The 26,754-nt window shown below is 38.5% G+C and overlaps 1 protein-coding gene across 12 annotated transcripts in view; it reads right to left on the bottom strand.

The window, feature by feature from the left end:
* Window positions 1-26,754, bottom strand: part of LRRC4C (leucine rich repeat containing 4C) — a 1,012,843-nt gene that overhangs the window by 577,173 nt on the left and 408,916 nt on the right. For 8 of the 12 annotated variants that reach the window (XM_080642544.1, XM_080642555.1, XM_080642549.1 and 5 more), the window contains exon 3: window positions 2,613-2,698. The exons of 1 other annotated variant lie outside the window; for it this stretch is intronic. The gene's annotated coding sequence lies outside the window, so the exon portion shown is untranslated. The remainder of the gene's footprint in view (window positions 1-2,612; window positions 2,699-26,754) is intronic. 3 more of the 12 variants (XM_080642543.1, XM_080642548.1, XM_080642545.1) reach the window with 1 other exon arrangement.

The following is a 26,754-nucleotide window of genomic DNA, read 5'->3' as shown; positions in this document are numbered from 1 at the left end:
TCTTTCTGTACTTAAAGCTATTAATTAAAGTCATTAGTCATTAGTCATTAGTAAGCCTTTGTTAAGAGTTGTGAGCTACAATAATCAAAACAGTATGATACTGACACAAAACAGACACAAAGATCAACGAAAAAGAATAGGGAGCCCAGAAATAAACCTTCGCTTATATGTTCAATTAATCTACGACAAAAGAGGCAACAATATACTGTGGGGAAATGGCAGTCTCTTGAATAAGTGGTATTGGGAAAACTGGGCAAATAAATCCCCCCCCCCCCAAAAAAAGAAAGAAAACTGGACCACATTCTTACATCATATACAAAAATAAACTCAATATAGATTAAAGACTTAACTCTGAGGCCTGAGACCAAAAAACTCCTAGAAAAAAAATATAGTCAGTAAACACTTTGACATTAATCTTAGCAACATTTTTGTGGTTCTGCCTCCTCGGGTAAGGTCAACAAAAGCAAAATGAACACGTGGGACTTTACCATACTAAAAAGCATCTATACAGTGCAGGAAACTATCAACAAAACAAGAACACTACCTACTATATGGGAGAAGACATTCTCAGATTATATAGTTGATTAGGAGTTAATATCCAAAATATATAAAACACCCATACAATCCAACATCAAAAAAATATAAAACCCAAACAGTCTGATTTAAAAAAATAAACACAGGACCTGAATAAACATTTTTTTTTTCAAAGAAGACATACAGATGACCAACAGACACGTGAAAAGATGCTCAACATCACTGATCATCAGGTCAACACAAGTCAAAACCATAATGAGATACTACCACATACCTGTCAAAATGGCTATTATCAAAAAGTAAACAAATAGAAACCCTTCTAAGAAAGGTAAGGGTTTCATTTGTAGGTCAAATGAAACCCTCCTACACTGTTGGAGGGAGTGGAGGGATGTGTGAAAAGGGGGAAGGGAAATAACAGATACAAACCTCCAGCTCTAAAATAAATAAGCTATGGGATGCAGTGTATATCACAGAGAATATAGCCAATAATACGATAACTTTGCAGAGTGACAGATGGTTACTAGATTTACTGTGGTGATCACATCATGAGGTGTATAGTGAGGTCTAATCACTATGTTTTACAACTGAAAGTAATATAATACTATATGACAAATGTACATTAAAAATGTTTTTAAAAAAATTAAAAAGAGTTGTGGGGGCTGAGAAAAGAAGAGGAATATACACATAATCAAGGTAGATTATGACATAGGTGTTAGGAGGAGAATTTGAAATATGGTTGAGGGATGAATAACAGAGAAGGGAACTAGTGTGGTCAGTTATCTTGGTAAGCATAATTTAAGCAGTGCTTGAAGCAAATTTTTAACACCTAGATAAAGAGTGGGAAGTGAGAGTGTGACAAAAATGAACTCAATTATTGAGCCCCTACCATTTTAGATATTGTGCTTGGTACTGAAATTATACTGAATACTAAAATAAAAATAGTCCCTTCTCTTGTGGAATTTCTCATAAATTGGCAAAGGACATTGACAGTTCTGTAGAGATTGTTGAATGGGTAAAAATAGACTAAGTTGGAGGGGGGGAAATTGAGACTAGAGAGATAAAGAAGGCTTGTTTTGTTCTGATTTTAATTGATTGAATTTTTCCAGGATAGTTAACATAAGCAGGTTTGGTTTTGCCTGTGTGAAAGAAACCGGGAAAATAGAGAAATGTAAAGCAGGAATGAATAATTGATTTAATAAAGTTGGTAAAGAAATATAAAGTGTTAGGATTAAAATCTAATATTTTAGCATATAAAAAATAGACTATATAGAGAGATTATGTAAAGTCTAAAGAAAAAAAAATTAGTGTTCACATCAAATAGCCTCATCTTTTCTAGAAAGTAGAAAGTTGTTTCATTTGAAACGGAGAAAGTCTGGGGAAGATTTACATTAAAGAAGAATGGAGATTTTGAACAACCATGAAAGGACTGGGACATTTTAAGTGGCTTAATTCCACTCAGGACCAGGCAGGGTCACACAGCATGAAAATGTTGAATGTCTTTGCTATGTCAGCAAACAGGCACTATTCTTGCCTGCATAGAGCATTTGAGCTAGTGACAGACACATAAAACAATCAAATAATTACACAAATAAACATGAACTTGGCCATTGGCAAGGTAAGCATGGCAGGAGATAAAGCTGATAGGAAACAAGAGGGTTAGAGAGAAGCCAGTGCAATTGGCTGACGGATTCAGGGAGGCAAATAACACTAAATGTGGCATCTGGTAGACCAGGATGATAGAGAAAGACACAGGAGGATAAATTATGAGTTCAGTAGGAGTGGAATAAGTGGGAATATATATACAGCTGTGGCCAGAAAGCAGGCTTTCACAGTTTTACCAGCAGCAGAACAGCTATGAGAGACACAGTGGTTCCAGGCAAAAATGCAACATGTGCACTTTGAGGAGAAATGGAGCCAGGTGCATGCACAAACCCCACTCTCACCAGTGAGAGCTCGCCTATGACAAGGTTCCAGTAATTAACCATATTAATTCACAGTCTACTCCAATGCACTTTAAGTCACACAGGAGACGATTTTTCTTTCTCCTTTTATAAAATAGTCATGAATGTTGTACTCACATACATTCAGTGAATCAGAGTTTCCAGCTCATGTGGTCTCGCTCTCCCTGGGTGATCTTGCAGCCTCACAAGACAGAGAACCATGTCTAGGAAAGAGATGAAATTGAACTTGGCATTACACTTAAGGAAGTTAGAAAATAACTCAAGCAAAATTATTTGAAATTAAAATCCACCTAATGGAGTAACCCAGAGGGAACAATTTATGTTTCTATATATTTATCCAAGTGTACATTCATTTTATAGTATGTCCTGCTGGAGGCTTTTCCAAGAATACAAAAGGCTTTATAAAAAATGATAGTAATCATAATATTTAGTTCTGGATAAATAGCTTGCTTTAATGAATTTTTCTTTCTATTGGACTGTACAGCAAGATTTTTCTATAAAGAAAAAAAATGTACTAACTGCTAGTATGGCCTCATCTTTCTTTGCACACTATTTTAGTCAAATGAATGTATCCCTCATTCCTGATCATCCTTGGCTTTTCATTCATTTTATGGCATTGCTCATTCTATCTTATCTGTCTGAAATATCACTATATTTGTTCTTTCCCATTTACCTCCCAACAGACTTAAAGTGATTATTTAATACCCAACTCAAATATCACCTTTTCCCTCAAAGCTGTCAGTCAAAATTAATCTCTACCTCATCTAAAGTCCCACCGTCCACTGCTTGTCATTTGTTATGAAACTTATAACCAGTGTTTCTAATTCCATCTACCTGCCTTTGAGCTTTGAAAACAGGCAAAATGTTTTACCTGTGAGGATGTTTTTTCTTAAACACCATCTAACCTGTGTACATCACATATCCTATCTCATAAAAGAGTAATATGAAAATTGACCATACCTCCACTACACCCACAAGCCATGCCCAACAGCCAATCAGGAGCAAGTATGCAAATTAACCCAACCAAGATGGCTGTGGCCACAGAGAGAGCAGGAGGCTTGGGTTGCCCCCCAGCAATGGAGGAAGCCAAGCTTTCCACCTGCCTTGGTGGGCCCAGGCCTCTGCTCAAGGCTACAAAGTTTCAATTATAGAAGATAAATAAATCCCAGATACCAGGGCCTCCTCTTGGGTCCTGCAAACCACCATAGGCCCCTCGCCCAGGCCGCCCCATACCCCAAGGGAACCCCCACCCTGATCTGGGACACCCTTCAGGGCAAACCAGCCAGCCCCCACCCATGCACCAGGCCTCTAGCCTATCTAATCCTAGCTAATAAAATGGTAATATGAAAACTGACCATCACTCCAACACACAAGATGGCTGCCCCCATGTGGTCAAAGATGACTGCCCCCATGTGGACACAAGATGGATGCCACAAGATAGCCAGCATGGGAGGGCAGTTGGGAGGGACCAGGTCTGCAAGGGAGGGCAGTTGTGGGCGATCAAGCCTGCAGGAGAGGGCAGTTAGGGGTGACCAGGCCAGAAGAGGAGGGAAGTTGGAGGCAACTGGGCCTGCAGGGAAGGACAGTAGGGGGGGACCCAGGCTTGCAGGGGAGAGCAGTTGGGGGGGACCAGGTCTGCAGGGGAGGGCAGCTAGTGGTGACCAGGCCTGAAGGGGAGGGTAGTTAGGGGTGACCAGGCCTGCAGGGGAGGGATGTTAGGGGCAAACAGGCTGGCAGGGGAGTGGTTAGGGGGTGATCAGGCTGGCAGGCAGAAGCGGTTAGGGGCAATCAGGAAGGCAGGCAGGCGAGCAGTTGGGAGCCAGCAGTCCTGGATTGTGAGAAGGATGTCCAACTGCCTGTTTAGGCCAGATCCTACCAGTCGGACAACCCTCGAGGGGTCCCAGATTGGAGAGGGTGAAGGCTGGGCTGAGGGACACACTCCCCATCCATGAATTTTGTGCACCGGGCCTCTAGTTCAAATATAATGTAGAATTGTTCCTTGCTCGATTGTGGAGTAAATCTGCCATTTAGTATTGCTATAGTCAGGAATTTTCACTATACCAATCTGATATTTTTTTCAATGAAAATTCTTTCTGTTTTGTTTGTTTGTTTTTTGCTTCCAGAGCATCTTTCTCTCTACTTTTCTGCCCTCAATTGATTACATGTAGTCTCCTCTGAAGTTTTCTCATTTTTCCAGCCTTGTCATAATACAATGTACCATGGCTTACATCTTGAACATCTCCTATTTTCTTATTTTCTATTACACTAACTTTTTTTTGAGATCTAATCTAGGTTTATGACTTTAAATATCATCATCTATACACCAGGGACTGTCAAACTTTTATATTAGGCCAGATCTCTGTATAAGCACAAAATTTACAAGCAGTCGTCTACTCTATAGCCCCACTTCGATGCAAACAGGCAATATACAATTAGCATACCCTAAAGTCCCTCCCAATACCAATTTTCTCCTCCTGTAATTTCTTCTAAGACAGTGGTTGGCAAACTGCGGCTCGCGAGCCATGGTTTGCCGCTCTGTTGACTAATGAGTTTGCCGACCACCGTTCTAAGAGAAGGGAAAATTTATCCTATCATTTTTTCATTCCAAAAAACTTCCAGTCATCTTGACTCCACTCTTTTTCCCATACCCCATATCAAGTAAATTAACAAATTTGATAGCTGCTAACTTCAAAATATATCCAAAATGGACCTAAAATATGACCACATTTTCCATCTCTATGTTTAAAATGCTGACAAGTTCATAAAGTTAATTCATGGTGAACTCAGAATTAATTTGGGTTTTCGTGAATTCTAAAGTAGGACATTTTCTACAATTTTATTATTAGTAATGCCTAAACATAGGCTATTCATACTTGCTTAATTTGTAAAGCCAGGAAAAAGTTATATTCTATTAAAGAAGTTAATAATGACAACTATACAATTGAACATTTTTGAGCACTTACTATACCTCAGATATTAATATCAGTGATAACCTATATTAGTTCATTAATTCCCAAACAATTCTGTGTGGGTGAAACTATAATTATCTCCATCTAAAAATGGAAATGGGAATAGAGAGATTAAGTAATTTGCATAAGGACACACAGCTAGTAATTCTGAAAATGGTGTGCCAATCTAGGCAGCTTTGAGACACAAAAACTATATTTTTATTAAAAAGTATTTTCTTTTTTCCTCCATTTTACTGAGATACTAGTAGCCCTGTGCACGAATCCATGTGCCAGTAGCTCGCCAGTCGCTTGCTGCCACCCTCCAGTAGCTCTCCGCCTGCTGCCCTGCCCTCCTGTAGCTCCCCCACCTCCTACCCCCCCTCCCCATAGCTTGATGCCCTGCCCCCTCATGTAGCTCTCCACCACCAGCTTGTAACCAGTAGCTCACTGCTGCCCTCCTGTAGCTCCCTCCGTGCCCCACCCCTGTCTCATAGCTTGCTGCCCTGCCCCCTCCTGTAGCTCTCCGCAGCCCACTTGTAGCTCACTTCCCCACCCTCCTGCTGATCCGTGATCCGGTCATTATGCAGTCAGTCATTATGCTTGATGGCATAACGACCATTTGCGTATTACATCTTTATTATATAGGATAACTGATATATAACATTACCTAAGTGTAAGTTGCACAACATAATTTGATATGTGTATCTATTAAAAATGATTACCACAGTAAGTTTAATTAGCATCTATCATTTCATATTGTTATAATTTTTTCTTGTGGTGAGGACTTTTAAAATATACTATCTTGGCAACTTTCAAATATACAATACAGTATTGTTAATTCCAGCCATTATGTTGTGCATTACTCCCCAAAATACAACATTTGAGATAACACAGCAGAGTGCCAAAAGCCAATCACTCCTACACCTAGCTGAGAAAGTTCAGGGAATATCTGCAAGCCTAATAATGCATTAAAAAATAGAGTAACTGATACTATGGTAACATCTTCAGGACCTGCTTACTTATACTTTACCAATTACTTAAGAAGCATTAGTCTCCACTGTAATTCACTCCTCTTTGCCATCGCTTCCATGAACTGACTCATTATAATGGTGGAGAGTAGTAGCAGCAGTAATCACTCTGTGATTACCAAGAGCCAATAACATGGTTATGACAAATATCAATCAAATTAGGAGTGCCACTGCCTGAGTCACTTAATAAGAATTGCTTGAGAACGTTCCATCAGTAGTGATTGTGCTTTGGCAGAAGGGGGCGAAGATGAAGGAACAGGCAGGCCTACATCCTCCTCCAGTTCCGACAATTTGCTTCCTTCTGATAAACAGCTCTTCTGGCAGGAAAAGAAAAAAGTAATCTCCCTCTGACCTTTCTTCCTTTAGATGAGAGCACCACAATGATTATGAACTGTCTCAGAAAAAAAGTTCCAGGAGAAGGGTGAGGAAACTTACAGATAATTCACTCTACATGACAACAAACCAAGGCAGTGTTTTAGGATTTGCCTGTCCCACACCAGAGAAGAAGCTTGGAACAAACCATTATTATAAGCATGATCACAGCAGTAGGGAGCATAGGTTGGACATATACAATGTGCCTGGTATTATCATAAGTGCATTACCTGATTTATTTTGATTCTGTGTTGTACCAATTGGCTTGGAGGTAAGGCGCCTTAGGTACATAAACATGATGTCCCTGAAAATATAATCTGAGACAGACTTGAGGAAATTGAGGAAAAAGAGTTAAATGATGGTCTCAGATCAAATGATTACTATCAGAGCTGAATAACTTCCACCTGGCATGCTACCTTTCTTCTCACCTGGCTTCTCTCCCTACCACAAACCCCTCACTGTGTGTCTTTATCCTTAAACTAGAGGCCTGATGCATGAAATTTGTGCACTCGGGCGGCAGGGGCATTCCCCACAGCCTGGCCTGCACCCTCTCACAGTCCAGGAGCCCCTAGGGGATGTCCAATTGCCGGCTTAGGCAGCTTAGCAGGGGACCTAAACTGGCAGTTGGACATCCTTAGTGCTGCTGCGGAGGCGGGAGAGGCTCCTGCCACCTCTACTGTGCTTGCTGTGAGCCTGGCTCAGGGCTTCTGGCTGAGTGGTGCTTCCCCTGTGGGAGCGCACTGACCACCAGGGGGCAGCTTCTGCATTGAGTATCTGCCTTCTGGTGGTCAGTACACATCATAGCGACTGGTTGTTCTGCCATTCAGTCAATTTGCATATTAACCTTTTATTGTATAGGATGGCGATAACTATGCAATTGTATAAGTTTCAAGTTTTTCTCCAGCTATTGATTTTATCTTGCAGATGCATGTTTTAGAGGCTATCCAGAATTAAGAAAATTACACAACTCTACTGAGGGTGAGTCAGTGGGTGGCTGCATAGGGTTGGGGCACATAGAGAAAATATCATCAAAATATTAAAATAGTAATCATATAATTACACAGTGCTGTATAAACCTGCTTATGGTATAATATCAAGTAAAAAGAGGAACTTTAAAAATGACATATATTCTGTAATTATGTATATACTATATATGTGTCCACATACAAGGGTAAGATGGAAGAACATGGGGCAATTTTCTCATGATTTGTTGAACATAGTATAAGACTGAGTAATACATTTATATTGAACAATTAATATTTTAACAAAATTGTTTGATAGAAATTTTGAAATTGGAACGTAATTTTTAAAGATGATTTTTTAATTGATTTTAGAGAGAGAGGAAGGGAGAGGGAGGGAGAAATATCAATGTGAGAGAAACATCCATCAGCTGCCTCTTGCACATCCCCTGCTGGGAAATGAGCTCACAACTCAAGCATGTGTCCTAACTAGGAATGGAACCCTGGACTTCTTGGTGCATGGGTTGATGCTTAACCATTGAGCAATACTGGCTGGATGAAAATGTAATATAATTTTTATAAATACATGGCATAATGACACTTCTGAAATTCATGGAGATGCTGCAGTTTCAGTGGTCACATAAATGTAGCCAAACATTTTGTCCTTAATGCTTGTTATAAAAGACTATTAAGAATCACTTTAAATGAGCAATGGGGGGGATAAGGACACATATGTAATACCTTAATCTATAAAGAAAAAAAATAAAAATAAATCACTTTAAATTGTTATGTCCTCTTTTCAAAACCATAAATCTTAGCACACATGCCAGTTAGTAATTAATTCTTAAACACTCTAGTTTTCCCTCAAAAAGCATCTTACTGTATATAAGAGATTAGTAGCTTAAAAAAATGAAAAGTGATCTTACTTACTCATTCATTCAGCACATACTATTTAAGTACTGTTTTAGGCACTATTTTAAGACCTGAGGACTTAACAGAAAGTCAAAAGTTAGTTTGTAGCTAGTTTGGATCTGTAACAGTCAAGAGTTTAAAGTTAATTCTATGGAAAGGGAAGGGGCTCAAGAAAGGATCTGGAACAAATTTGTAGAGAAAGGTGGCAGAGCCTTGTTCCTGTGGCAGTTTTCTGAGTAAATGTTTTCAGGGGGAAAAATGTTACAGAAAGCAATTTAGACATAGTTTTCCAACTCTTATTCTTTCACTCAATCACCTTATCATCAGAACATCTGTTCCAGCGAAAGGAAAACGTCATCAAGGCTGGGTTTATTTAATTCACCACTGTATCCCCAGCGCAAAAACAAAACAAAACAAAAAAAAACAGTCCCTGTGCTATGTCCATGAGGATCCAAATAAATTTTAAATCATGCTAGGTTACCCTGCTATAAAAAGGAGTACGCTTTGGTCTACTTCTATAGGATATTAATTCAGGTGGCTACTTATAGTCATTTATAAAGCATACATTAGGTATCAGACATGTAATATATGCTATTAGTATAAACTTATGTTATCACAGCTCCATCACTTTTTACTTGACCTCACCATGTCTCAGTTTCTTCATCTGTAAAATGGTAATAATGATTACCTACGGGGGTAGTTTTGAGAAGTAAACAGGAATATCTTAGTACAGGCGTATCTCAGAAATATTGCAGGTTCGATTCCAGACTACCACAATAAAATGAATCGCAATACAGTGAGGCTCATGATTTTTTTCCAGTGCACACAAAGTTATATTTATACTATCCTATAGTCTAACTGTGCAATAGCATTATGTCTAAAAAAGCAGTGTACATAGCTTAAATGAAAATAATTCATTCCTAAAAAATGGTAACCACTATCTGAACCTTCAGCAATTCATAATCCTTTTACTGGTGGATGGTCTTCAAGTTGTAAAAAGCAAAATATCTGCGAAGTGAAATAAAGTGAAGCACATAATAAATTGAGGTCTGCTGTATATGAAAAGTACTTACGAAAGTGCCTGGACTCATAATATGTACCAGAGAAGTATATGAAAATATACTGTTATTGGAAGCTCATGGTAACACTTTCAAAAAGCTTTTATCTCTACTTTACCAAGGAGTAAACAGATGCATGGTAACTAAGCAATTTCATCAAAGGCTGCTGTTCATTTAGAAGTGTTTCTCCAATCCTCCCCTCCTGTTCATGCCCTTGCCTACATTCCTAGATCAGACCCTAGTCACTTCCTGCTTAGACTTTGTCAGTAACTAGTTTCCTCATCTCTTTTTCTTGCTTTATCTCTCATCCTTTACATTTCATATTTTTAAGTACATATCAAATTATACTATTTTCCTCTGTTTAAAAACCCAAATGACTCTATATTGCTTATATAATAAACACCAGGTTTCTTAGAAGACCATTGCATGCTTTTAATTTCATATTAAAGTATTTCATTTATTAATGTTCCAACATTGTAGTTAAAACACTAGGCAATTAAACCAAGATCAGATACCCCAAAATCAGGCAGACCTGGGTTCCAGTCACTAGTGGTCAAGCTACTAGTTGTGCAATGGTCTGCATGCTGTTTACTTATTGAATCCTTAGCATCTCATTTGGAAGATATGGATGACAGTGTTTAATGCATAATTTTTGTGCACATAATAATCACTCAGTAAATAATAGTTATTATTATCATTAACTATGGTACAAGATCAACACCACACATGCTGAAGGGATCACATATGAACCAGAGAACCCAAGTGTAAAAAGTGGATTGAAACAAAGAATAAAATTGGCTGGAGTCAATCAATGACATAGGATTTCAGAGTTAGATTGCCAAATCAGTATAATTTGTGTGACAATAAAATTCAATTATAAATGGAGTATTTCATTATTTCTTACTCTTTATCAGAAATAAAAATATAAACATGACATAACTTAAGAGAAAAAACCCAAATAAGTTATATTATTGTATGGATCAGAAGAGGTTTGTAATGAACTTAGCAGTAATAAATAGAAACATTCTATACCCTAATTCTAACTCAAAATATTAAGAAGAATTACTGTGTGATTTTATAGCTCTCCAAGAATATGCTTTTCTACTAATGAGTACTCCCATATAGATTTTACGCATGCTTATGTTAAATATAGGTTAATTGACAGATATTTTGAAATGCTTAGAGTGATTAATCAAGGCTGTTTCATTTAGTGATGAGAGATATTCACAAAATTTCAAGATTTCAAGTTTAGTTGAATTTAGTTTATAAGCATGAACACTCATTTGAACTCAAGGAAATATTTTGGGCACACAGAAGCTAAATGGTGATATTACAAAACACAAACTTAGCATTAGTGACCTTGAGCTAACTTCCAGGTATCTTCAGATTAATTTTCAGTGTTAGCTGAGGTGTAGTTTCACTTGTTTTAACCCAAATAAACTCAAGTTAGGTAAGATCATATTTTTAGTATTCATTTATCCAAGTGGTCACTAAATATCCACTAAGTACCAAGCAAAGTGCTAAAAATAAAATAAGTAGTATAACTTTTCTCCTGATTTTACTGACCTCATAATCTAATCAGGAAAGAGATAAATAAACACAATGTTGATTTGTGATGGTATGTGTACACAATCAAGAAGGACACCACATGGCTATATGAGTTCAGTGTCAAGAAGCAGATACTAAGATGGCAATAGACATTTAATCAATTTATTGGGGGAAATATCTGTAAATGATAAAGGTGAAATGTTCAAGAGAAAGAAAGACTTTCAGACTACAGTAGAAGTCTAACAAGTGTGAAGGAGAAGGGAAGGTCATAAGGTTGGACAGAAGTGTCAGGAGCAGCAGCACCATTCTAAGAAAGGTTGAACAAGACCGTGGGAAGTCCTTGAGCTGTTGTTGTCCATTACAGGTGTCTGCGTTTCATAGCAACAGGCCTATGCTAGTAGCAGTCATTGGCTGGGAGCAGCCCAATGGAAACAGTCTATCAGCAAAAGCCCTGGTGGATACTGAAAGCAGCAGCTAGAGTTGTCAATCATCTATGCTCCCAGCAGCGAGCCCAGTGACATACTTTGATGGCCACACTATGGCATGCTCAGTTTTACTTGTGGACAAGGATTTCAGAGGGTTTTGAACGATAAATAGGAAGTCACAGGGTGGACAAGATGGTCAAGTGTATTCCATGCAGGAACCAATGCAGAGACATAAAGCAACATGGCAAGTGTTGGGGAGTTACAAGTAGTGCCTTAGGTGAGAGGACATGATCAAAGGTGCTGGCAGGCATTGCAACAACAGGTGAGACTAGAAAGGGACAGGACTCCAATCACATAGAGCCAGGCAAGTGCTACAAGGATGTTTGGCTTCACTCTGAAGGTGATGTGGAGTCACTGGAGGATTCGCGCTGGGCAGAGACAGTGGGGGATGTGCACAGTGTAGAACGAGTCCTGTGGTACAGAGCACCTTCAGAGGGAGAACCCCAGGAGGTGAAGGAGAGGGAGATACTAGTAGTAAAGACAAGATCGTATCACACAGACATGGGTCCTAATCCTAGCTGCACCACTTACCAACCACGTGCCCATTGAAGTCATTTAACGCCCCCGAGCCTATATTACTAATTTTCTACATTGAAAATTACATACCTACTTACTTCCTGGTGCCACGAGGATCACAGGTGAAAAGTGAATAGGAGCATGCTTAGGAGCTCAGGTGCCCATAGCAGACAGAAACCTCCATTCCTATCCTGGCCTAAGTGTGCGACCCTCATCATATTTTATATATCCCCTCTATAAACCTCAGTTTCCCTAAGTGTCAAATGCCAGCAAAAACACACCTATCTCATGGAGGTTTTCCCTATAAGGTGATACCTGTGCAGCATGAGTAGGAAATGCTCAGTAGCTGAGTACTAGGTGCTGTGCTAAGTGCCTCACACACTTGTAATATTCTGTTCTCACAGCATCTTGGCTGGCAGGTTATTCTCTCCCTCTGAGTTTAGAGGAGCAGATTTATGCTTGAAGAGATTAAGTAGCCGGCTCACTGTCACACAAATGACTGTACTGGGTTACAATTCTCAGTTGCCTGACTTCAAAACCCATATTCTTAACCATTATTCTCTATTACCCTCCATTCCAGCACTAAGCAAAACCATCTACCTGCCAAAGAAAATGCAATTCTAAGAACTCACTTGTTGGCTACGGTTGGGTTTCTTTGTAATATCAGGAAGCTTTAAAGCAGAGTCAGGGACCATTTAAACAAAGCTTCCTGGTTTGCCCCAAGAGATGCTGTATTCAGTTCTTTTAAATGGGACATTAAAGACATCACACAGATTCTGATATAAGTTGTGTTCCGCCATTGGAAATTGGCTTCAATTGGCAAGGGAAGGAGGGTGAATGAAAATGATGAAGGCAGTGTTTTCAAAACTATCTCCCCATCTAGAAAGTTCATTGGGCTGTTCACACACATTAATCTCCTCATTTTAACGAGGAATGCATTTCTCTCCTAACAAATAAACAGGCTTGATACAGATAATCAAAATGGATGAAAAATTGACCTATTAAGTCAGATCTATAGAGATTAGGCACAAGTCATCATCTACGTAGGCCTCCTTTTTCCTCATCTCAACTTCCAGACATATTTTTGATTTAAAATGCTTAATTTCAGCCAGCTTCAGTATCTTAGCTGAAATAGCAGGAGTTTAAGGTTGCCTTAAATACTGAACATAAACACCCACAATTACGTCTAGCACCTATTAGCTACCCCATAAATGTTATTTCCCTTGGATGAGTTGAAAAGAATGCTTTTGAAAATCATTTGATTATGAGAAAATAATTCCAGAAGTAAACAAAAAGAATATTGTATTACTAGCTGCAGAACAGTTTAAGCTTTATTATTAATATCTTTATTAAAAAAGCTAGAAGCATTTAGCATTCACATGTGCCTCTTTAATAGAGTTGGACTATATAGCTTAAGGAGAAGATATTTTATCCTCATTTATCAATTGTGAGATTTTTATTTTCAAGAATAATTTTGTTGATTTCCCCTGTGAGGGGGGGTCACATTCAATACCAAAACATAAATCTGCAAGAATTGCAAAATGCAGATACATTTCACCCCCAGCTTCAATGGAAAGGAGGCAAAGAAGTTGCCTCTGGCATTAAAAAACTGACCAGCTAGCCCAACCAGCATGGCTCAGTGGTTGAGAATCAACATATGAAACGGGAGGTCATGGTTTAATTCCAGGTCAGGGCACATGTCTGAGTTGTGGGCTCAATCTCCAGTGGGGGATGTGCAGGAAGCAGCGGATTGATGATTCTCTCTCATCATTGATGTTTCTATCTCTCTCTCCTTCTCCCTTCCTCTATGAAATAAATAAAAATATGTATTTTTTTTTTAAAAAAAATAATATAGTAAAAATAAAAAAAGAAAGAACTGACCGGCTAAATGACTTGAGGTCTGCTGACTTTATTAGCAAAAGGCTACTCTGGATGATTTAGCTAGAACCTCTGTCTCTGAAAAGCTCTCTGCCTCTGCTGGGGGAGTGAGATGGGTTCTCAAGGCAGCTACCTTTCCCAGTAGATCTGGAAAGCACAGCAGTGCAAGGGGAGATTTCCAAAGCAGTCAGCCAGCTCTCAGGCCCTCGATGATTCTGCAAACACCTGATAGGTTTGATCCAACCACTTGCTAATTTTTCCCTTGAAATTATGCTCCAGGAAAGACCATTTCATATAGTTTGGAGCTTAAGTCAAGACCTATCAACAACAAAAAAGATGGTAAATTTATACACACACACACATGTGTGTGTGAGTGTGTGTGTGTGTGTGTGTGTGTGTGTGTGTATACTGCATTTTCCTATTCATCTCAAGTGCATATTCTCAGTGTTGCTATGCAAGTTGATTGGGGCACTAATGCTCCTTTTGTCTGTTTCAATGGCCATGCTCTCCCCAGCCCCATTCACCCCTGCATCTCTCTCCTCTACTCACAGTATCCTACTGAATCAGCCAAGGAAACATCTATTTTTTTTTCTTAATTTTATACCAATTCATTCTGGCTAATTACTACAGGAAATAAATCAAGATAATCTTTTTTATTGTTGTTAATCCTCACCCCAGGATTTTTTTTCCATTGAATTTTAGAGAGTGTGGAAGGGAGGAGAGACAAAGAGAGAGAGAGAGACACCAATTGGTTCCCTCCTCCATTGACTCTGACCAGGGCTGGGGATTGAGCCTGCAACCAAGGTAGGTGTCCTTGACCTGAATGGAACCTGAGACCTTTCAGTTCACTTGCTGATGCTCTATTCACTGAGCCAAACTGGTTAGGGCGAGATAACCTTTAAGTATACTGTATGAACTCATAAACATAATAAGCAGTTGAACACAATCATACCCTACATAGTATGCATTAGAGTTCCTCTGACCCCAATTTTAAAATTCATAAAACGGGTAACAGTCATGAGCATGAAGATGAATATAAAGTATTTTAGAAGTTCTTTCAAGAAAAATATTTGCTGATAAAGTGGAAGCAGTGCTGGTATAGAAAATATCAACACCTAGATCAACTGGAAAGTTAAGCAATCTACCCTCCACAGGGAAAGGAGTCTGCTCCTCTTCTGTGTCCCTGTACTTAATGGACAGATTTATGGAGCACAAAACCACATCATTTTCACCTCCAAGGAAGCCCCAAGGAAGAGGTCAGACTACTTTCAGACTGAGTATTTTTTATCAGAGCAAGATATTTGTCAATTAATTATGTTTGAAATAAAAGCAAATAGTATAAATTGTTATTAGGTAAATTATGAAATTGGGGTTAGAAAAATATATCTTTATAATTTATAATTGTTTTTATGTGAACTTTTTTGGTTTCTAATTAATTTTGTTTATAGAAAATATTTAAATCTAAATTTTAAAATGATGAACAAATTAACAATATAACCTTTATGATAAAAATGGAGAAAGAATGACAACTACTTAGGAAATTAAAATAAATTCTAGTTTTTTTTTTGCTTTTTGCTTTTGTTTTTTTCTGTTTGTTTGTTTTTTGTTCTGGGGTGCAGTGAAGTTTCTTTGAAATTATATAATTCTTTTAACTGATGAACAAAATAGATCCAGAAGCATAGAAGTATTGAGCAGACTGACGAATCTCAGAGGGAGGAGTCGGGTGGAGGGGTGGGGAGAGAGTCACCTGTATGCATAGCCCATGGACACAGATAATATTATTGTTGAAAATATTATAGATGTCCTCCTTCCCCTCCCCCCCATTTTACCAAATGAATTGGTATAAAATTAAGTAAAATGGGGGGGAGGGGAAGGAGGACATCTATAATATTTTCAACAATAAAGATAAATTTAAAAAATCATTGAGAGAAGATTAACAAAACAAAAGAAAAAAAGAAAGAAATTATAGGATTCTTTTGAATTTTACTTTAATCCGTTTGCCAGTAACAGAGCCCTGTGTGATTTGGGGCTAATTTTGTCCCTGTAGAGGCAAGTCCTTTCTGTGCCCTCCACCTGGGGCTTCATGAATCATGAGGTTTTCTGTTCTAGCTGTTGGCATCAGAAAGATTCCTAACCAAGAGTGAGTGCCAGGTATCCTCCTGTCTCTCCTTCAGGATGATTTCCCAGCCACAGTAGTTTCTTCACACACATTCACTGGTCAGCTGAGAAGTCGAGGAGACACCTCTGCAGATCCCTATAGTGCTCTTCTCTCACTGTCTCTGTCTTTGCCTCTCTCTGCAGCAACCTCCTCTCTGATACTGTTCCTTAGAGCTCTAGTCCCCTGCATCCCAGCTCTCTTCATGAGTCCCACTCTTCACACCAGACTCTGCAAACTCATAGCAGGCCGGATGCTGAGACAATTGTAGATCTCACACTTGGTTCTCTCAACTCTCTCCCACTGTCTCTCCATAGTTAGTGTCCTTTGTTGTTTCAGGTTCAATCTATTAATACCGTTATGTCATATATTTTATATTTTTAAAATATTGTTTCAGGCAGGAAGTTATATCTGGTCCCTTTTGCTTGATTTTAGTTATCTCTTGTCCAACCTCGTGAAGCACCTTGATGGGTGTATCTCATTGCTTTCATCTTCTTATATGGCTCTGAGGTAAAGTTTGAATGTTTTGTTTTTTTTGGTTAATCCTCACCTGAGTATATTTTCTCATTGATTTTTAGAGAGAATGGAAGAGAGAGGAAAAGATGGAGAGAAACATCGATGTGAGAGAAACACATTGATTGGTTGCCTCCTGCAGGAGCCCTGACCAGGGCCCGGGCCAGGGAGGAGCCTGCAACCAGGTACATGCCCTTGATTGGAATCAAACCCGGGACCCTTTGGTCTATAGGCCGATGCTCTATCCACAGAGCCAAACCGGCTAGGGCAAAGTTTGAATTTTTTATGGCTCCCTAATATAAGTTATATGTTCTATTCAATCTGAACTGTCCACTGTTTCTTAATATACTTCATATTTAAATACACTTCAACCCAGCCAGTGTGGCTCCATGGTTGAGCATGGATCTATGAACCAGGAGGTCATGGTTTGATTCCCCATCAGGGCATATACCTGGGTTGTGGGCTTGGTACCCAGTGTGGGGCGTGCAGAAGGCAGCCAATCAATGATTCTCTCTCATCATTGATGTCTCTATCTTTCTCTCCCTTTCTCCCTAAAATCAATAAAATATATATTTAAAAAATAAAAATAAATAAATAAACACTTCAAGTCCCATACTTTTGAACCTACTAGCTCTTTTGTTTGGAATCTTACTCAATGAAAAAAAAAAGACAACTGTACTGAGAACTTCTAAAAACTCAGAAATTCTAGGTTCCAGTACTAAATATACCACTTGGTGTCTATACCAGAAGAAAAACTTCACTCCTCTTATAACGTTGTTTTGTTGCCAAAATGATGGTTGAAGAGTAGACCATTCGCTTTCTAGTAATAAAAGTAGATCAAATAAAAGCTTCTGGGTGTCACTGTGGTGAGGCATCCTTGGCCCCACTTAGGAGAGACCATCACACTAGGTTCATACTGCTCTTCTGAAGAGCATTAAAGCATGAAATGAGATAGTCTCTATATCTTACACAGCTTTAAACCTGTATACCTTGATGATTATTCCATTGGTTTCCCTATTTTCCTTCCTTCTTTCCTCTTTCTCAGAACCGGCATTTACTGAGACCCTACCATATCCTAGCACTGACAACAGGAGAAAAGACACATTCCTTCAAGCTAAATAACTCTGCCTGCTAAAAGTGTTTTTCTCCTAATCAGATCTCATGTATGCATTTATTTATTCCTTATATTCACAATGAGATGTAAGTGTCCCCTAATCTCAAATATATGTGCACCTGTCTTATAGAACTCATTACACATTTCCCTTTGTATTGTAATGATCATTTTCACTTGTTTCTTTTTGATATATTTGTATTGATTTTAGAGAGAAAAGAAGGGAGAGGAAGAGGGAGAGAGAGAAACATTGATAGATTGCCTCCCGTACTCACCCCAACCAGGACAGATCCCGCAACCTGGGCATGTGCCCTGACCAGGAATTGAACCAGAAACCCTTTGTTGCTTGGAATGATGCTCAAACAACTGAGCCACACTGGCCAGGGCTCACTTGTTTTATTCTATCAGTTAGATGATAATACCACTAAGCTCAGAAAATTCCATTGATCTTTGTATACACAGGGAATCCTATAACAGGTATGATATGTGTGTGTGTGTGTGTATGTGTGTGTGTGTGTGTGTGTGTTTAATTACTATACTAATACTATAAAATACAAAACTGGACAATACTAAAAATCTATATAAGACTGAACAATACAAAAGTGTATAAATAACAAAGAATGCTTCATCACATCCTTCATTGCACTCATACCCAAGTTAATTTATTTCTCAGAGGTAACTAGTGTAAACATTTTGAAATATATCATTCCAGAATTGTTCTACAAATACACGTACATATGGAGTCATCTTACTTTTTTTTTCTTTGAAAAAAATTAGATCCTGATAAACATATTTCTTTTCAACTTCCACTTTTTTCTTAATATATATCGAGCATCTTTTCTTGTTAGAATATATAAATGTACCATATTCACTTTAAAGGCTGTTTAATATTTTGGATGAATACATGCATGAATCAGTGCAGAATCCCAGATAAGCACGGATAAGGATATGCTATATCCTTCCACTGGGGTGAAATATTAGCTGCACCAGAGAAAAAGTAATGGAAATAATTCTGCACTGTTCTTCATAGAAATAAAGCCATTGTAACATATAACAAAATCTGGAGGGCAGAGACAGGGACGTAAACTGTGCATTGATTTTTTTTAGTGAATTGTTTTATGTTATTTCTGCTAAGCTCTCAAATAAAAAGCTACAAGTGGAGGGAAGACTTCTTTTCCAAAACTCTTTCCAGATAAAGAAATGGAGATTACATTGAGACATATTGCCCAGAATGAGACAATTGGGTTCAATACTGACACACACATCATGCAACATGAACGGCATTCTACTGTGTTTGTTAGCTGACAGGAAATCAGAAGTGAAGGGAGAGTAAAAAAGATTTTTCTGATGTAAAAAATAGTACAGAGTTAAGAAATAAAACATATTAGGAGGAAAGTAGGTCACTAGCATGTGCTTACAAGGCTTCTATTATGTACATACATTGTACAGATATTTGTTTTGTGGCCTAGAGTTATAGAAAAATCAATATGTCTGCATTTACATATTTTTAAGTTGGATCTTAAATTGCTGAAGAATCTTTATAATAGCCATAATTTTGTGCAGCAAGTAAGGGAATCCCATATAGGCAACTAATCATTAAAAGGTGAAAAGACTAAAAGAAGGTGCTACATTAAGGTGTGTTTTTTTAATATATAATTAATAAAAGGATCAAATGTGACAATACCCAGATATGGGACAAAGACTAGAAGTAGTGGTGATAATACAACTGATAGTCACTATTTGTTTAGTAGAGCAGAGTGCCTGGGAGTTTAGTCTCTGGAGGGAAATTGCCTTCAGTGTAAATTCTGGGTCAGTTACTTCCTGGCTCTATTACCTTGGGAAAGATTCAATGTCTCCGTGTCGCGATTTTCTAAATGTGAAATGGGCATAATAGTAATTACTTCAAAATCTGTTGTAATGGTTACTGGTAGAATGTTTCTTTTTATTTTATTTTTTAAAATATATTTTATTGATTTTTTACAGAGAGGAAGAGAGAGGGATAGAGAGTTAGAAACATCGATGAGAGAGAGACATCTATCAGCTGCCTCCTTCACGCCCCCTGCTGGGGATGTGCCCGCAACCCAGGTACATGCCCTTGACCGGAATCGAACCTGGGACCCTTCAGTCCTCAGGCCGACGCTCTATCCACTGAGCCAAACTGGTTAGGGCAGAATGTTTATTTTTTATTACCAATTGCTTAGAAAATTTAGTGACTGTTAATTTTTCACATGTGAGATTCAAGTATTGTCCAAGATATTTTACATGCTATTCTTTTCATCCTTCCAATATTCTTTAAGGTGAACAATATCGTTCTGATTTTTAACAATGGTGAAAATTGCCCGGCTGACATGGCTCAGTCAGTGGTTGAGCATCGACCTAAGAACCAGGAGGTCATGGTTTGATTCCCAGTTAGGGCACATGCCCGGGTTGCAGGCTCAGTCCCTAGTAAGGGGTGTGCAGGAGGATCCCAATCAATGGTTCTCTGTCTCTCCCTCTTTCTTTCTCTATGAAATAAAAATATATTTTAAAAAATAATGGTGAAATTAGCAACCTCAGTGGCAATGCAATATAGACAGAACAGAGAGCGACCACAGAGCAGGGACAGGATCCAAGCCTTTGTGTCTCCAGAGTCCAGTCTGTTGAGATAACAAGACTTTCTCCACAGAGAAAACATTTTCAGGTTTTATTTAGGGAACTTGGGAAGCATGCAGACTGGCTTTGGACACTGGTTTTGAAACTTAGGTTTCCTTCCCCTTTTTTATTCCATATCGATATGTACCATGAAATAGATGCTGACTTAGAGGTTCTCACACTTTTGCTCTTCTTCTGAGCTCTGTTGCCTTTTTAAAGTGATTGTGTTCACTTTTTCTAGAATTGACATGTTGCTTGAATTGAGGGGCACCCCTCCAGCAGTGCAGATGTAAGTTTTATAAATACCAGTAATTTATTGAGACAGCTCAACATGAAGCCCACTGGATGCACTGATGATTAAAGGGAAGCTGAGAACATGGTCCAAGGAGCTGCATGAGGGATACCCCTTGTCCATGATCCTAAGAGCTAGTCAGTACATACAGAAGTAGGTCACAAGCAATTGTTAAATGTATTCCTGTACTTGTAAGTCAATGTTTTATTTCAGGCATCTCAGCATAACTCCTTCTGGCCCTGGCATACATCTCTTTCCTACCCCCAACCACCAGCTCGCCGCCCCCCCCCCGACACACACATGATTTTTCCCTTGCCCAGTGGGTAGCTCACAGATGCCTTTGCTTCTATACAGTTTCCAAATCAGCTTCTTAAAGGCAGGGTAAATATAGTGTTCTCCACACTACAGTACTAATATACTAGAGTTATTAAGAAAGAGGTCTTTCTGAAACAAAATGATTCTAAGATGTTTCTTTCTTTTTTTTGCATATCAAAGTACCCTGCCTTTATTCTGAATCTTACAAAGAAGAAAATTACTTATCCACTGAGTATTAACAAGTTACTAATGTAATAAATCATATAATAATAAACCATAATAGACTTTGTAGATACCAAAAAATATACAAATACACTCTTAGGATTTACTGAAAGACAGTCTTTGCAAATGGTAAATCATTAGCCACGGTGTGGCTCTTGGTAACTGCAGATCTCTGGCAATGTGCAGAATTAATATTGTTCCCTACCTTCTGTGTGTGATAACTGTGGGAAATCTAGTGCCATCTCTGTCATAAATCAAATTTCCAAAGATGTGGATACATTTCTGGATCTTTTTTTTCATTCTTCTCATAGGTTTATTTATTCCTGCACCAATAACAAATGTCTTTATTATAGCTTTTTTTTTCTTCCTTTATTGATTAAGGTATTATATATGTGTCTTCATTCCCCCATTGACCCCACCCCCACCCCCACTCATGCCCTCAAGCCCCTGGTGTCTGTGTCCATTGGTTATGCTTATATGCATGCATACAAGACCTTTGGTTGATCTCTCCCCCCTTACCCCACCATCCCCTACCTCCCCTTGTTTTATAATTGAGATAGTATCCTACTTTCAAAACATAGTACATTAAAAAGGTTCTCCAGAGAGGGATTCTATTTAGAAAATATAGAAAATATTTTCTTGTGGAAGAAAAATAAAGGAAGTATGGAAAAACAAATTATTTGGTCTGCATATTCCAAAGACCAATCACTGTGTAGCAAGAGTTTTCAATCTATTACCAAGGCTTTCTCTTTTCCTGACTCTTACATGACAGACAAAGGTATGTACCAGCCACGCCTCAGGTCCAAATTAAATCCCATTTCCTTAAGAAAGGTCTCCTGGATACTTGTAACTCATAGCAACCCTCACCTTCTCTGAATCCCTGAATATACCCCATTATAATTTATCTTATCACTTAGTAAAAATGCCGAAGCTGTGTGTGGTTACATAGGCATATTTTCCCCATTATAGTTTACACTTCTGAAAGGTGTCCCTATAAGTCACCATCTATCTTCAGGCTTTAAACATCCTGCCATGCTACTGGATATAGGGAATACTCAACTGATACCTATTAGATAAAAATGAACCAATGGCTAAAACCCGCAAGGACTTTATCTTTTTTTACCACCTCTGAAAATGTGGCATAAATAACATGTATAGAAAGGCAACAAGGAACCTTCCAAAAATCCCGGTGCAATCCAAAGTTTTTGAGCAATTTTGGTCCTTTCAATATAATTCTTCCTTGTTCTACTAGTAACAATCAAGGCTAACCCTAGGATAACATGTATTTAAATTGTTCAATTTTATTTCATAGTCACAGAGGAAAGCTGCATGCTAATATATCTCAAGTCCCATGTGATCAAGAGTCTTAGAGATCCATCCAATAGAAAAATCAGAGATCCACACCAAAATAGCTAGACATTAATTATAAGGAGGCCTAATAACACAGGTGAGGAGCTAGTAAATTTTCTGCTTCCTGTCCATGGGACATCAGGGCAATAGCAGTATAGCTTACCCTTGCTCTTGTTTAAGCAATTGTGTGAAAATGACTCTACCAGGCATAGGATCCCGTTGGCACCAACCATGCCTGCATGTAAATTTAGGGAATGTTCACATGTCCTGTTTACACAGAAACAACTTAGAGATTGCCTTATAAATCTCGGAATAGAATAACTCTATCAGAGAAGATGTGATGAAGCAACCTCTCCTTATAATCAGTTTTATTCCATTACTTTGGAAATTAGTAAGAAAGATTTAGAGAGTTATAATTATTTTGGCTCCTATATCACTTTAAAACCCTCTATAAATCAGACTTGAGGCATTTGCATTATTCTAATCACTGGGGTCAGTATGGGAGCTGATTTATCCCGCCAAGTATCAGGAGGGCATTCTTACTTCAGTAGCACCAAGACCTTGGGTTCTTGGTATAATGGGGATGTTAATACTATGAGATCGCTTTGCTAAAAGCCCAATTTCTGATTAAACTGGGGCCATTTCAAGTATGATGAACCCTGCCTCAGTGTAACAAAATAGCTTAGCCAATTCAGTCATGCAAAATGCAGGGTTGTGTCACAGCGTGGTTGATGCAATAATAAAGGGATCCTAGGCAGCTAGGTGAGTCACCTGGATAATTGGCAGTGGCTTGGCACCATCACTTGCAATTTCTTTTCCAGCTTAAATTACCAGTGGAACTGATTTGGGGTCTGGACTGTCTGGGGCTTATTAGACAACAGCAAAAATTGTAGAAACCCTGTTTTGTTTGTAACCATTTCTTCAGCTTGATCCCCAAAGATTTGGCTCAGAGAATCTTGGGGACAACACAGGAATCACTTTTCATCCCCCAGCCCCTTGGATCTTAGATGGTGAGACTTTTTGCCTGCTTTACTTTCAGAAATAGGGCTGTGTGGACAACACATAACCACGGCAAATTAAGTTTATCAAGTTAAGTTGCCATGACATTTTAATTTGTGTTACATCCATACTTAAAAAAATAATGTGAAGTCATGTTTTAAAAGAGTACTTTCATTGATACAGAAACTGACACATGAAAGATGCAATTTTTATAAAGAGAGAACAAACTCATACAGACAGTTCAGGATATGTGACTGTATGTGGAGCGATATAACAAGAAATTAGAAGAGGATAGTTTAAAAATCAAAGGCTGCTTTTTTAAGGAAGATATAAAAGACTATAAGAGATGATTTTCATATTCTTTTTAAAAGTTTCATTTTTTTCCATGATGTGCTATAGTGATCATGTATTATCCTCATCACAGGAGGTAAATATGTACTTTTTAAAAGATTGGAAATAAATACATCATATTTATTATTTCTTTGGCCAGAATCACACTCTAAAATTAATTCTGAGAGTCAGGAATCTGACTAGTTGGGCCAAAACCCTGTTCTGAGATATATGGGTTTTGCTTAAACTTATGCAATGTTCTTTCTGTTTCCAAAAAGTTACTTTAAAACACATTTGGAACTGCCAACTGTAATTCAACAAAGACTCTTCTTTGCTTTGGCAAACCCGGACATGCAATCATAGGTAGAGGGAAGGGCTCAGAAACCCAGGAAGCTCTTCAATTTATTGTGACTCTGCCTACAAAATCTTGATTAACACTTTACTTCTCTTTAGAAAAACCCATTTGTTCCACACATGGGAGAACAATTGCTTTGTTCAGTGTCTCAGATTCCCTACTAACACTGTGTAAGCCTCCTTCTCATGCTCCGATGCAGTCTCCTCCAAATTAGAATGTGAGGTGATACTGACACAGCCTTGAAGCCAGCTAACCCTTTTGGCTTTCATTGTATTCCTGAGTGCTTCACTCAGAAAGGGCTGGATTACAGATGAGAAAGTGGGGCTCAGAGCTCTTGAACCGAGAACCCTGGAACATAGCACAAGTGGCCGGGATCCTGGAACAAATAACTTCTGCTGATCCACTGTGAAAATTCAGCAAACTCAATAGTCCTTTCAAATTCCTCCTTTCATTCCTGAGGACCCAAATAGCCTCTTGCACTTATTTGCTGACTAACATGCTGTCCAGAGTCTTTTAAGAGAAAAATCATATAAGTTATCAGCCAATGTTCTGCCCGAGCTTCAATGCTCTAGATGGTGAGCATTGCAATTTTCTGCCTGCAATATAGAATATTAACTTCTGGAGGTCCCTGTTCAATATTCAGAAAAAAATGGCACTATTTAATACAAGATTGGCTGTGTATTTACCAAGGGATCTTAAATGGGATGACTAGGGAATAGATCTAAAGTTCTCATCTGTAGAAGGGAATAATGCTATGTTTTTATGACTATCTTGTGAAGTTTGGGTAGGAAATTAAGAAAAAGAGTATTTTAAAAAATCATTATGAGAAGTATAGCATTATGTCGCACTTATGTTCTTATAGGTTCATGCATGTCTCCATGAACATCAGCAACATTCTTGATTTAGCTCTCTTCTTCATGTTAATACTCTGTACTCTTAAAGCAAGACATTTGGGACTGCTTCTCTTCCCTCCCTTGCCCCCATCAGTATGGACTCTCTCTGCTCCTACCCTGTTCTTACTCTGACCCTAATGGGATTTTATTTAATCTCCTCATCTGCTTGGAAGACTTTCTTCTATGACAAGGATAAGAAAAGTGGAGTTTACCTGTAAGAAAGAGCTGGGCACCTGTGAGATATCTTGGACTGTTTTTGGGCTCCCAATAAGGAAAGAGAATTCAGAGGTAAAATCTAATGGAAACAATATTCAGTAAATATATGAAAATTCTGGCCTGAAAGCAATACAAAATAATACTGAATGTAAACTGTAGTTAACAAAATTAAAAACAAATTATTAAATAAAATTTTCAAACACACCCACTCCCCCCCACCCCACCCCCACACGCACAATTCTGGGCACATGCAGAGCTGACTCTGAAACCAGAGACAAATTATGACACAGAATGTGGACGAAGACCCTGCTCCCTATGTCTAAAGGGATCCCAGCACTGTTCTAATACTTATTTATTTATTTTTTTATAAATCTAAAGACAGAAACTGTGGCACGCCCATTGACTTTTTAAAGCAGGGGTGGGCAAACTTTTTGACTTGAGTGTCACAATGGGTTCTTAAACTGGACCGGAGGGCTGGAACAAAAGCATGGATGGAGTGTTTGTGTGAACTAATATAAATTCAAAGTAAAGGAGTGGAGGGGAGAGCAAGAGAACCCTCCGCTCTTTCGGCTCTGCGGGCCGGATAGAACAGCCGAACGGGCCGGATCCGGCCTGCGGGCCATAGTTTGCCCACGGCTGTTTTAAAGCCATATAGTGGCAAAAACTTCTTTTTTCTAAGAGGACTTACAAAAACACAGAGGTAGAAGTTGGAAAAATGCAGGAAAAACAGGGTGCAAGTTGCATGGGAATTGTGGGTAACAGGTGGGCTAGGGTCACACATGATACATCTTTGTTTTCTAGGAGCCCTCGGGAGTGGGGGATGAGATCCAGCTCTTCCTGAGTTTATGGGGGCTGATGATAATATTCCCTAAGATATAAGTTTGTAATAAAAAGTAAATACATTTGTATAAGTGTTTAGTAAAGTGTGTGGTACATAATTTATACAATATAAAATATGATAGTTGGGTAAGGGCATGAGTGGGGGGGTGGGGGCAAAAAAGAAAAGAATAATTATTACAATAAAAATATGACAGTTATGAAGAAATAGCTACTCTGACAAATTAGAGCATTTATCACATTGAAATCAGTGCTTGATTATATTTTTATCATTAGATTCTCTGTTTTATAGGTATATCCCTCTGCCTGTCTCTTTTTCTCTCCCCTTCTCTCCCT

The sequence above is a fragment of the Plecotus auritus genome (genome assembly GCF_963455305.1).
Source record: "Plecotus auritus genome assembly, chromosome: 9".
In the NCBI taxonomy this organism is placed as follows: domain Eukaryota; kingdom Metazoa; phylum Chordata; class Mammalia; order Chiroptera; family Vespertilionidae; genus Plecotus; species Plecotus auritus.
The sequence above is the reverse complement of the archived record's forward strand: the minus strand, read 5'-3'. Positions and strand labels throughout refer to the sequence as shown.